Source organism: Piliocolobus tephrosceles, chromosome 2 (genome assembly GCF_002776525.5).
Source record: "Piliocolobus tephrosceles isolate RC106 chromosome 2, ASM277652v3, whole genome shotgun sequence".
NCBI classification, from domain to species: Eukaryota; Metazoa; Chordata; class Mammalia; order Primates; family Cercopithecidae; genus Piliocolobus; species Piliocolobus tephrosceles.
In genome coordinates, this window is record NC_045435.1 from 150,550,462 (window position 1) to 150,563,204 (window position 12,743).

The following is a 12,743-nucleotide window of genomic DNA, read 5'->3' on the forward strand; positions in this document are numbered from 1 at the left end:
AAAAGTACATCCAGTAAAAAGCCAGTGATCACAACTTTCGTCTGGGGTTTTTCCCTCTTATGTCAGGAATCACAGTGCTGTGCTGCTTATCTCCTAGTGTCTGCATGTTTATATATTTTGTCCAGTTTTCTAGCTGTTTATAGTATGAGAGCAGTACAGATATACCCAGTTATTCCATCATGGTCCGAAGGGGAAGTCGGGTCTATTTTTTTAAAAAAAATAAAGTCAACACTATTCTATTACAAGGAAATCGCTCCTAACGCAAAGGAAACAGAAACAGATTGAAAACAAAACAATTTGCAGAGGCACAGCAGGAAAAGCAAACAGAAATGAAGGTATTTATAATGATATTCGTATCAGACAAAGTGAATTTAAAGCAAATCACATTGAATGAGATAAATTAGAACAATTTGTAGTTAAGAAGTTTACAATTCACAATGAAGATCTTTATTTAATCATTGTATCTCCCCCTCTCCCAAATAACAGCAGAATTTATATAACATAACAGCTACAAGAAATATAAGGAGAAATACATAGGTATGCAATAGTAGTAAGCTTGAACCTCTCCTAATTCATGGTAAATCAGGCAGACTCACTGTAGAGTATAGAGAAACTAGTTACTCACCTTTAATCAGTTAGATATAATTGGTGTATATCAAACTCTGTATACTGTAAACAGAGAGTGAAATTACTGTATCCATAGAATATTTATTTTAAAAGTATCTATACAAAAATATTCAGTAAATTTTACATAGTAGAAATAGTATAGTTCACATTTTTTACAACAAAATTTGAAATTAATCATAAAAGTAGAAAACAACCCCCAACGAAGAATTAGCACAGAAAATCATAAAACTCTCTTTACTCTTGTACTAAAAGGAAATCAAAACCGAAATTACAAAATTCCTAGAAAATAACGATGAAGTATATTGATCAGAACCTATTGGTTTTGACTAAAACAGTGCTCTTAGAAATTCTCAGCCTTGTACTCTTAAGCTACTAAACAAAAAGGAATAAAAGTATGTGAATTAAATATTCATCTCAAGTAATAAAAATAACAGCAAAATAAATGAAGGAGTTAAAAGTAAAAGCAGTTGTGCTTTAATAGCAAAACATAAATGACAAAAAAATGCATTGATAAGTGTTTCTTTTTGGAAAAAATAAATAATAAAAATTTTACATAGTTCATTTACATCGTTTAAAATAATATACAGGACTGAGCCTAGTGGCATACACCTGTAATCTCATCACTTTGGGAGGCTTGAGGCCAGGAGTTTGAGACCAACCTGGGCAACATAGTATCTCTACAAAAAATGTTTTTTAAAGTAACTGAGCATGGTGACACACACCTGTACTCCCAGCTACTCAGGAGCCTGAGGCCAGAGGATTGCTTGAGCCTAGGAGTTCAAGGCTGTAGTGAGCTGTGATTGGGCCACTGCACTCCAGCCTGGACAACAGAATGAGACCTTGTCTCTAAAAATAGATAAAATTATAGAAAACTACGAAAGCATAAATGAAATAAATTACAAAAATAATTTTTCAAACATATACATTTAAGTATAGCCAGGAATACTTCCTATCTTAGTTGGTTTGTGAGCAGATTAATTTATGTTCTGGAATGAACCCACTGTTAAATGTATTATAAAGATACCATAATAATAACAGTTTGGATTTGTTGCATAATTAGACAGATTCATAGGTAAAAGAAAATAGAGATTCTGAAACAGACCCTCAATACATATAGACATTTAATACTATGATAAAGGTAGAATTTCAATTCATTAGGGAAACAATGGATTATTCAGTAATACAGTTTTGAGAACTAACTAGCTGTTTGGTAAATCACGAACCTATATCTCTATTTTGCACCAAAATGAATACCAGATGAATCAATAATATAAATAAAACTGGAGTAAAATGATGAGTGTTGTTATTAGGTGGGGAGTTCACAAGCCCATAAACTATGAAGAAAAGTTTTGGTAAATATGACATTATAATAAAATTTCTTTCTGGGAAAAAAGACCTCCCTGTAGCCAAAGAGAGATAGAAAAGTTAGGAGTCACTAAAACTTCCTTGGTTCTTGGCAGCGTCCTGGCCCAACACTATATCCTCTTATACGCTCTTAACGTAGTGGTTCTCAAACTTGAGCTTGCGTCAGAATCACCCAGAGGGCTTGTTAAAATACAGATGACTGAGCTTTGCCTGGAGTTTCTGATTTAGTAGGTATGAGTGAGTGGGGTTCAAGAATTTGCAGTTTGAACAAATTTTCATGTGATGCTGATGCTGCTGGTTTAGAGACCACACTTTGAAAACCACTGCTTTACAATTGTCCCGAATTCTCCTTCTTTTGTGTTAAATAACTCAGTACCATTCTTTGCAAACAAATATCCTAAATTAAACTAAAGTGTCAAGGTAACATGAAGTAAGCAGTTTGCTTCCAAGATATATTTACACTAACAAAGACCTGTACAAAGATAATCAATGCAGCATCACATGTAATAACAAAGGAACCTAAATGTCCCCAAAATAAAAGGACTATTTAAGTTATTATACATCCACTTATGGAATACTATACAACCATAATAAAGAACAAGTTATTTCTATATATGTTGATTTGGAACGATCTTCGTTTTAGCAATCATTGTTAAATTTAAAAATACATGCTCCTATTTATGCTTTTAAGAGGTAAACACCTGCATAAAAATGTCTGTATGTTATATAAGAACATTGGCTACCCTTGGGAAGGTAGGTTTACTGTTGAGGAGGGGATTTGTGTTGTGAAGGAAAATTGCTTCTTATCGTATGTCCTGTTATACTTTTAAGTTATTTTTCACCATTTGCAAAAACAAACAAACAAAAAACCTATAAATTAGCAAAACAATAACTCCACATAGTTTTCATTTTAACTCACAGACAATAAAAGAATTAAGAAAGTGTGAGAAAGATAGCGAGAGAGGAGGCTATCGTCAGAGAGCAGTGCTTCAGACACATCATGGATTTGGAGCATCTCAGCACCAGAACTCAGCCACAGTATCTGGTAGCTGATGTGGAAAGGAAATGAGTATGTTGACAAAAATAAATTTAAAGTATTTTATGTGATGGTTCTGCTGCTTCATATTTGAGTTGGTTTATGAGCAGATTAATTTATGAACATATTATAAACCATGATGCCCTCAGTAAACTAAACTTCACTGAGTTTCTGTTCTCTCTGTTAGCCTGAAATACAATTCTAGACCTCATAAGTCTTTCTAAAATTGGCTGACCAAAAGTGGCAATTAATTTTTCTTTGTAAGTTCTTAGTTCTTTATAGTTTCCTTAATGAGTTTCCCTGAAAAGAAACCCTCTAAATCTTGTAGGGTCCTATAGCTGTAATTACCACTGTATTTTAACTGGGGTACTCATGAACTAGCAGATTGCAATTCATCAAAATAAGTCCTTCAGAAAGCACCATGTCTTCTACCCAGAAAAACCCAGCTACCACACAGATAACATAGCAATAGTAGATACTATGCATTCCGAACCCTGTGATTCTCCACGTTAATGTGGAGAGGTGATTTTAAAAATACATACCTGAATTAACTATCCTTTGGAAATTAGAGAAAATGTAAAAGAATAGAAAAAACACTGGGCTAGTTGTTACAGTATCATTGTATAATCTGCCTTTGGATGAAATGTGACCTCAGGTTGCGCATGTTCCTTTGTTGATGTATCTGTAAAATGCCTGTTCCTGCCCAGCTTCTTTGGGTCAGTAATTACAAATTGGGGGCTGAGCAAAGAAATCACCTGTGTATCTCTGAAACATGCAAGAGTTTTCCCCCCAAGTGGTTCTAATGCATGCATTCCACAGACCATTTGCTTTTATAGAGCTCAGGCTTATTTGAAGATCAAATGTGGTAGTACTTTTAAAAATCAAAAAGTTGATATAAACGCATGGTATTTGCCATTATCAGAAATTGTGTATGATTATTTTAAAACATTGAGTTGTGATATTCTGTGCATTAAAAAATACATTTTCCTTGGTTATTATATATTTGTCCTTAAAAAATTATATATACACATACATATAATTGATTGTACAGTTGTTTAGGCGTTAAATTTAGCTATCAGACAGGGATAAAATGGAGCAGCCATTCCCCTCTTTAACTCTTTTGTTTCCATTTCGCTTTCACTAGTAGAAAACGTAATTTGTGACATTTTGAGCTGGACTTTTAGATTTCTAACCAAACCCATATTCTCAAAGTAGTGAATGTGGTGGGTTTGACTGCCCTTTCCCTTCATGTCTCCTTCACAGTTTCCTTTTCCCCTCCCTGTCTCTCCCTTCCTTCTTGCGAGTTACCTAGGCCCCATGCAGATACAGTCAGCTCTTGATTATCTGAATTAATGGATAGTAACTGGGACATGCATAATCCCAGATGGTGGATAATCCAAAAACCATTAATACTTGGCTTTGAAATGTATTTAGTAATGTTTTAAATTGTTTTTACCTTTCTAATTATATGTTGCTAATGTTGCCATTAGTTTGCATTCCCTGACTACATCCTAGTTGGGGGGTTTAGTATGGAGGGGGCACAGAAAAATGCAGAGTAACTGTGGTAAACCAGATTGATGGGATTATTATTGAGTTAAAATTTTATTTTGAATAAATTTTTCCAGTTAGTGATTAAGAATTGTCAGCATAGCGTTCAGTCTATGGCCAAGCACAGTATCTGCCACACTGTTGAAGTTAAGAAATATTTGTTAAATGAAGATTCTCAATTTTTCATACCAGTCTTATGATCAAATCAGGGCTGGCATGAACCAGGAAAAGAAGTCAGTGAAGAAAGTTCATCCTTTCCCAACCTCAGCCTTTCCACCCCCAGGTCAGTGAAGATGAGTATTGCCAAGTCATGGGCATTTTCCCAAGATAGTGCCGATTTACAGGCTGTTTGACCAGCTGAGCCACACAGAATAACTCCTCACTAGCAGTGCCTTAATGCAGTGAGCCTTTAATAAGGGAAATATGCTGTTCTTTTAAAAGGCAAGAATGATACTTTGAAATGGGCATGAGGAAGCTGGGAATTCCTTTTAGTAGAATATAATTTTCCATAATACAAGCATCCAGAATAACAAATACATAAATATAGAGCAGTTCTTAACCTAAGGTCCCTGAATTAGCCTAACTCCTAAAATGGCTTTCACTTGAGTAGATATGATATGGGGATGAGTGTGTGTATTTTTCAGAAGAGAGGGCTCATATGCTTGATTACATTCTCAAAGGGGTCTGCAACTTCTCTCTACTGATGAATGGGATTTCAGTTTCACTGTTTTATACTTTTCATGAAATGTTCGAAAGTGGAAAATGAAATTCCCATGGCAACTACCTCACAAACTTGCCTCCATTTGGACTTCAGAACGATCAGGGAAAGTAATTTTGTAAATTTCTCTAGCTATAGTTCGTTCCAAGCTGGGGACAGGCATAGGCTGAGAAGCCAGGGGTATTTGTTGAAAGACTGAACATGCGAATGGGCAATGGCAACACTATCTGTGACAACAGAACTCAGACCCAGATAAGATGCCCCAGGAGCCAAATTACAACCTTTGCAGCAAAATCAGTCCAGAATAGTTAGGCCTTGGTCAGTCACTGCTTACTTCACTATTTTTGCCCTACTTTCTGCTTCCACCACAGGACCAACCTAGAGAAAGCCAAATATGTTCCCCAAATAATCGTATATGGTGCTCCACCTCTAGTTAGCCCTCTGCCATGCCTACAGCCTTCAGTGGGGGCATACCTGAAGCCTCCTTCCCCTGACCCCACGACCCTGTAAAACTTTATCTTTCCCCTGGCTACTTTGGATTATCTTCCAAACACAGGCAGTGGTAGCTGAACTCTCTTGCTATTACAAACTCTGAATAAATAACCTTTGCTTATTCTCATTTGGGGGTTTTCATTTATTTCCACTTTGCATTGAGATTTGAGAGGTTCCAGGTGAACTCCCTTATCCTAAAATTTCTCTTCCACCACTGTATCACAGAGCTGATAGTAATATCACTGGAGAAATGTTTCTTGGAGTGTAGCTCTTTATTTCTCCAGGAATAGCATTTTAAATGCATGTTTTATTTTAGGGATAGTTAGATCCACATAGTTGATAGTGTAGAACCTTAGACTTAGAATGGTTCACTGGTAACACAGAATAGAGGAACACAAAATAGATGAGCATTTAGCCAGGCTCCCAGTATCATGGGGCTTCTACATGGGGAGTGGGCAAATGCCCTTTTGGGCCTGGCAGTTTTGGTATTATCTCACTTCTGTTACCCTCACATTTGTATCCCTCGTTTTTGTTGTTTTTATAATAGTGTTTTCCTCAAAAATAAAATGTATATAAATTAATAGAGATAGAATTCTAAGAGAAATTTGGCTATGGATACTTTGTGTCCCAGTCATTAAATATGTGTGTGATGGCCATTGGCTGAACGGTTAGACCTGTAGAGTGAGACAATTTGAAGATGCACTCTCAAGAGTAGGCTGAGAAGATGCAGAGAGAAACCAGAACTTCCCATGTACGGATCTTATAGTTTGGTTCCCATACCAACAGCATCAGTATCTCCTGGGAACTTGTTCAAAATACACATTATCTCTGGGCATAGTGGCAGATGCCTGTATTGACCCACCTTAAAAAATGATCAGGCTCCCCTTAAATCTTCTGTATCAGAAAACTTTGGGGATAGGTTCTAGCAATCTGTGTTTTTACCATCCCTCCAGATACCTCTGCTGTATGCTAAAGTTTGAGACCACTACTGTAATTAGAAGAGCCATCCAATAACTTTTGCTTTTTCTCTCCTCATGGAGTAACATTTTACATGAATGCATGGTAGATTTTAGGAGCCCTGACAGCTGAAGCCAAAATATGATCAGGAAACAGGAATCTGTCACCTTGTCCAGTGCCTCTCAGACTTGTACATGCAGATCACCCAAAGGTTTTGTTAAAGTGAACCTCTGATCCAGGAGCACTATACTGCGGGCAGGGCGGGGCGGGGTGGGGGAGGGGCGCTGAGAGATGCATATCTAACAAGCTCCCAGGTGGTGGTGATGGACCTAGGATTACTCTTTGAATACCAGGGTCCCAGGAGACCACACACCCAAGCTGAGGAACATTGGAGGTATGAGCATGCAGGTAACTAGAGCTCAGGAAATGAAAGGGGAAGGTTCCTGAGAGGTTAGGAGGCTTTTATAAATTCCTGCATAAATCTGATCACTTACTGCTTAGAATGTGTGTTCAGGGATCTCCACAGAGAGACGGGAAGCCCAGGGAGAAGATTGATGAGCAGCTAGGAATCCTGTGAAAGGTCCAGCCTGTAGGCCCAGATCAAGATCACCTGTGGTGAAGAAGAGCTAAGTTGAGGAAAAAGATTGATATTAATTAAATAAACATTTTTAACCACCTACTCTCTGCCTCATACCAAATAACCCCCAGGATCCTGTGATCTGCCGGAGAAGACAGAGAAACCAAAACAATATCCATAACTTACTATTTAGCTGAGATTTGTTTATCAGTGCCTTTATCTCTGGAAAATGTAACTGGGAGCAGTAACATTAATAGGTGTGAAACCTTCAGACATCAGGCCTGGGCAAAGTAGTGTCCTAAACCCTGAACTGCCAGACAGGATCAGGGCACTTTCTGGAATAGAAAAGAAGAGAAAGAAGAGAGGGCCAGTGAAAATTAACCACAGAGGGTACTTAAAGCTATGGGTTAGAGATAAGAGGTCAAAGGCAATAAGATACCCCTGCTGCCTTTTAGGAATGGATTCCTTCTGACTCTCTTAATAGGTACCCATCTGTGGATTTTGGCCATGTCCCTTTGAATAACAGGAATTCTATTTCCAATGTAATTGTTGGTGTTGAGATTGACTGCTTATGGAGGCATAATGACTGTGGTCTTACCTTCATCCCTGAATAGATCCTGATATTTCTCAGCTTAGTGTTATACCTCATGTCAGTTCTTCCAACAATGTGTATAAATGTATTAGGAGAGTTATGCAGAGGAAGTCGAAAAGTGCTATTCACTGTAGTTAAGATCCCTTTGGTATTTGAAATGTCTATGATGGTTTCAAAGAATAAAGTCACACATGTTTTATTTTTTTAAATGAGTTTCAGATTACGGAGGATAGGAGTAATTATTTTTAGCAAATCTCTATATGCAATTTTAGAAAACTTATTTGATCATAATTTCCTTTCCTGAAGGTAAAATGGTAGAGCAAAACCTGTTTACAGACTTTCTAGAAGTAAAAACTGTCTCTGGTATGAATAAAAAACAGTTTTCATGGAACCTAAAATTCATTTTCCCAACATGACCAACAACGGCACATTAATTCTTTGTGTATTTAATTCATACACAGCAGTGGCTTCTAAGTAAATTTCTCAAAATACCCAGTAGCTTACTTGTGGTGGAACCCACATAAGTGATAGGGTAGAGAGGTTACTTCTCAGCAGCTGTTTTCCCCGTAGTCCTCTCCTGTCAGGGCTAAGATTCCAATTGCTCCCTAGTTGGAATGGACAAGAGGATTCTCACAGAGAGTGCATCCTGTTCATACAACTATAGCCATATTAGACTATTACCATCATGCATTAGCTTTATTGGAATTTCCTGGTAAATTATATATGCTAATGTTACTCAGTCCTTGAAGTACCATACTTGTAAGCCAAATAGCAGGCATACATCTGAAAGAGGTATGTGTGTATGAGAGAGAGAAGGAGAGAGAAAATGTTCAAGCATCAAAAGCTAATCATATTATGGTCATCTTCCATAGCCAATATTTTCATGATCTTCTTATATCCCTGGAAAAACGTAGATATACAAGGCTCTACTTTACATTCAGACTATTTTTGTAAAGGCATATTACAGTTGTTCTGACAAAACAGCTTCAAACACTTGCCAAGGAGAATAAATTACAGTAGGAATGAGTGGTAATTATTAGGAACTTATTTTTGGAATAAGAAACCTTCCTTAATAAAGGGCTATGTACTGCCCTCTGAAAGGAAGAGAGAATTTTCCCCAAAGTCAAAAAGACATGTTTAACAGTTCATGTGCATATCCTGTGGGGGTTAAATTAGGTTTACATGTGTTCCCAAAAAGGCAAATTCAAGCTGGGTTCAATCCATGGATTACAGAGAACACTTAGAAAGCAAATTGGAATTCTTTAGACACAGTAATTCAAAGTTTCTGTTTTTTTCTCTTTTTGAAGCAGAGTTTAGCTTGATGGCTTAAAGAATTCAGATATATCCTCAAGGCATTCAGATATTTTTAAAGACCTAATTGAAATAGTTGATTAGATAAAAAATTTATCAAACAGGTAAGCATCCTTCAATAATGTATTCTACAGAGCCCTTAGGAGACTAGTAAGTGTAAAATTGGAATAAAATTAAATATTTTGCACTCCCATTTTTTTGTGACTTTGTTTTCTAAAGAAGTTCAAATTAAATATGAGAATGCCTTGTGACCCTAAGTGTAATGAATTCAGTGTTTAGTTGCAATTTTAAGACGTTTTCACAGAGTTGATATAAAGGAAAATTCAGAGTGTATTAATTTCAAAAGAACTGAATACAAAGAAACCCAATATAAGAGCCTAAAATCAGTCAAAGAAGTACCCAAGCACAGAGGTAAACATTTTTGGCTTGCTTTTATTTTTCTTGAATACTAATACAGAAATTGGATTCTGTGTTTATCCCATAGCAGGCATAGATTATTTAAAAATTGTTAGCTTTTAAAATACAAGTGAACAGAAAGCAAAACACAAAATTGATACCATTGAGCAAAAATCTAACGTTGCTTTTTTGTGTAAGAATGCTCACCTAGTGGTATCATTTCATTATCACAGGTTTCTCAAGATGCCCTTATAATGTTTGTTAAATTAAATTGAATATAGCATTTCTACATTACTTGTTCTTGTAAGGTTACTATGCCCATATCTCACTAAAGAGCCGGTAATGGGAAAGAATAGGGAAATGGACCTAGGATTTAATTTTGTTTCTCCATGTATAACCCACTACAGCCAAGTTGGATTAAGGCTATGTTTATTTAAAGCTCAGTCAAATTGGTCCTTTTCATAAACTCATTGGTAGAAATGAATTTCTCTTGGTGTTTCCATGGGTCATGCACCGAGCAATAACACCAACAGTAGTTACTGATCCCCTGGGAATAGCAGCTTAATTACACAGAAGTTTGAAATCAAGAATAGTGGTATAAATGCAAACATAGAGACATGTCCTGTCTTTGGGTGGTTTATTATTAAATTTAATACCTCAGATACTCTTTTCTGTTTCTGCAGATCTTAATTACTAAGTAGATATGGTAAAATATGAATTATTGTATTATCACAAGTGATAAAATATATATGGTTATGAGCATGGCAATCTGCAGGTGTAACGTACATAAAGCAAGGTTGATAGTATCAAGCAGTTAAACTGAAGTTATCTTTAAGGGGAAAAGGTTTAGTGCTACCCTTAAGTGTAACTTAAACTCTCACTAAATATTTTTAACTACAATAAAAGCATGTTAATTGTAGGAATGGCTTCTTTACAAGACCTCGTTTCTTAGAGTAAGTTTTTCTTTCCAAGAATATAAAAGCTTACTGAAATAATTTCTATTACTAACTCATTCTGTAAAGAGCTTCTTCCTTGGCTTTTAAGCTCAATGAAGAAAGCCCAAAATAGCACAGGAAATTTGTGTGTTGTGAAAACATATATATAAAATATAAGAACTAAATCCACCTGGGATAAAATGATTAAATTATTGATAAGGTCATTGTTGGTCCCCAAAGCATTCCATTAGTTATATGCTTCTTCTTAAATATTTTGAGAATTTGGCCTTAATTTTCTTATAATTACATATAAAATAGAAGAGACAGCATTTTACTTTAATATCCTCTCATGTACAACTTATTACAGTCTTTATGTAAGAGAAATATGCTAGGCATCTAATGATACATTTTTTTCTTACGTGTTTTTGGTATTTTTTCTACCTCCTGGATTATTTTTGTGCCACCACTTACAAGATCAATGCCTGTACTTGCAAATTAGCTATCCCATTGCTTCTCAGTAAAGGTGGCTTTACAGTGGGGTTAACAAAACTTCTGTAAATACATAAAGGGCTTAGCAAAGTGTATAGAGGTCTTTACAAAGAACTTTCTGGATCTCTTTCTCTCTTTCTCTGTTTCTGTCTTTCACATGCACTCACACACACAGAATTTGCTCCTTGCCGTGGAATTTTATAGCAGTGTACTTGGCAAGGTACTTAAAGAGTGAAGCAATATGAAAGATTTATAAAGCAGCACATTGTAGATAACACATTAAATATAAAAGTACTAAAGACATGCATTGTGTGTAGTTTTGGAGATATTAAATATGTGAACAATTTGACACAGAAAATAAAGATATATTTTATTCAGTGTAGGTTACTAGATGTTTGCAGTTAACCTTCCTGACTGCTGCAGTGAAGATCGCTGCATGTGTGTGTCTTCAGAGTCAAAAAGGATGCAAGAGAAGTTGACAAATAACTGACAGTTTGTTGTAGAAATAATGGGTGTAGAAATAATGGGTATAGAAATTATTTCTAGGAAATGAACTACTTTGTTTTTTTTTTGTTGTTGTTGTTCTTAAAGCACTATCTGTGATAAAATCTCAGATGTGATTGCTGATAAGAAAATGGCAAGAATTTGAGCTGTAAGGAAAGAGGGGGAAGATTGTATTCTTAACTGTAGTTGTGTATTAACCTTTGTCTAGTTTCCTCATTGATGGATTTTTCTTCCAGTTGTGTCAGCTGAATAATTGTAACCATGTTCTGCATGTTTTAGTCCTTTAAGAATGCAAACATTTGTATCGGTTAAAAATCCTTTGAACAGGGGCCCAAAATGGTTTAGTTCATGTATTTTTTTGCTGTGCCCGTCTCTGGTTCCCCTGATACTCTTTGCAATATCAGTTAGTTCTTTGTAATTAAGAATAGTGGCCTATTTAATTTAGAGATGTTTTTGTACTTCTTGGAATAGTAAATATTAGCATTTGTAATTTGAAAGAATTAGAAATGTGTGGAGAAGTATTTTTTTTTTCATAGGCCATGTAAACACAGCCATCTTAGACAAAAAAAATTGTGTTAATCACCCCTCATTTTATTGATAGTAGTGGAGTAAAAATTGAAAATTATAAAAGATAAAAATTATGAAAGGCACTGTAACATTTTAAAAATTTGAACATTTAAAACATTTAAAATATTTTAAAATGGAAAATTATAAAAGATACTGTAACATTTTTAAAAAGATAAGTATTACTTGGGCATTTTAATTTTTTATACTGAGAAATTGAGTAATTGATGTAGTTTAAAATACAATCTAATTATTATATTGATTAATATGATGATGTGAATAAGAAAACTTAAGTGTTCAATCACATGGTTCCTAATAAACTATGATACATATTTGTGACTATACAGTATTTTGTCATACCTTTGATTTCTCCTTAAATATATTACTCTCTGAGGAAAGTACTTGATTTTTTTTTTTTGCCTTGCTTTAACCCTATAGATGGTTATATTTGGTTTCAAATTTTACATAGAAGTAACATCTCTTAACTAATTTTTAAAGGATTTATTCTATATTATTTGATGCTGCTAGAAGTTTGAAATTTTTAATCTTTTGCTATGTGCTAGAATCACATAGAATTCTAGCTGAAGTCCTTAGAAGAAGACTTATGTAAGGAAATTGTAGCCATGACGTGT

At 35.3% G+C, this 12,743-nt stretch overlaps 1 protein-coding gene across 16 annotated transcripts in view; it reads left to right on the forward strand.

Annotated features, from left to right (window-relative positions):
* The window catches only part of TBC1D5 (TBC1 domain family member 5), a 606,671-nt gene that overhangs the window by 434,647 nt on the left and 159,281 nt on the right, over positions 1-12,743 (forward strand). The window lies entirely within an intron of this gene.